This window comes from Myotis davidii, unplaced genomic scaffold (genome assembly GCF_000327345.1).
Source record: "Myotis davidii unplaced genomic scaffold, ASM32734v1 scaffold299, whole genome shotgun sequence".
NCBI lineage: Eukaryota > Metazoa > Chordata > Mammalia > Chiroptera > Vespertilionidae > Myotis > Myotis davidii.
The window spans coordinates 9,575,597-9,576,931 of NW_006293088.1; the positions used below are offsets into that span (position 1 = coordinate 9,575,597).

Genomic DNA, 1,335 nt, shown 5'->3' on the forward strand with positions numbered 1-1,335 from the left:
TTTTTATTTCTCTCTCTCTCTCTCTCTCTCTCTCTCTCTCTCTCTCTCTCCCCCTCCCTGTCTGAAATTAATAAAAACATATATTTTTTAAAAAAGAAATAGTAAACTTACAAATACTTCTAACAATTCATGCTTTTCTCACTTTTCTAGGTATCTCTAAAATTCTTTTAAGTTTGATTAGTACTCTTGACTTCTATTCTTTCAAGATCGACCAGCATCTGGATTTTCCTGAAGTGCTTCTCGAAGATTGGGAGGCACTTACTGAAAAAATTAATGAAATGGTAGCTCAGACGGATATCTTGTTAAACATTGTTGGTACTGTTCCACAGAACCTTGACGCAGATTCTGGCTCGTAAGTTCCCATAGCTTTCTGCTTCTCAATTGCGTTTTCCCAGTACCTAGCCTCAGCCACACGGAGCTGGGGTCAGATGACAAACCTTAAAATCCTGTTCCTCCCAGGAAGAAAGTCCATCTGACTGGGGGCAGGAGGATGAGGGAGTCCTGTGTCATGACTGCAGTGGTCCACAGTGGAGTTTCTGCCTCACTGAGCTGGGAAGGGGAAGAGTGGGGGCAATCATGGTTCAGATACCATAGATTCTTGTCTTTCTCACTGAATCTTCATAGACTGTCTCGAAGAGATGTCTCTTCAGTTGCTCTTTGTTCTTGGGACCATTTCTAGAGGCTTTTGATTTATTTATTTTTGTATCCTCGCCCAAGGATATTTTTCCATTGATTTTTATAAAGAGAGAGTGTAAGAGAGAGGGAAAGACAGAGAGGAAATCGATGTAAGAGAAACACATCAATTGGTTGCCTCTTGCATGTGCCCTGACCTGGGCCCAGGCCGGGGAGGTGCCTGCAACCTCGGTACATGCCCTTGACCGGAATCCAACCCAGGACCCTTCTGTCCGTAGGTGGATGCTCTATCCACTTAGCCACACCGGCCAGGGCCAAGCAATTGGTCTTGAAAATGACTTCCCCCGGTAGGTACAGGCCTTATGGGGTCTTTGAGAGACGGGTGGTGGGTGGCCTGGGTGCTGCTGTGTCAGGTTAGAAGGGTCGTGGGGGGAGATCGAAGGATGTGATGCCAACCTCGAGAGGCTCTCTAGGCCCAGGAGGGACCAGGACCGACCCCCAGGCAGAGCCAGGTAGGGGTTAAGGTCACAGCCACACTGGCGGAGGCAGCAGAGGTAAACGCAGTGCTGGCCTGTTGCTGGGCGGCTGCTCCGGGCTCTTCCCCCTCCCCCTGGGAGCTGCAGAATTGGAGGGCGAAGGGACCGTGGCATCTGCAGGGACAGAGGGCGCAGGGCCCTGGGGGGCCCAGAAGAGCTAGAGGAG

General features: G+C 49.7%; 1 protein-coding gene across 1 annotated transcript in view; it reads right to left on the reverse strand.

Moving 5' to 3' along the window:
- KCNAB2 (potassium voltage-gated channel subfamily A regulatory beta subunit 2) overlaps positions 1-1,335 on the reverse strand; it is a 64,873-nt gene that overhangs the window by 3,628 nt on the left and 59,910 nt on the right. The window lies entirely within an intron of this gene.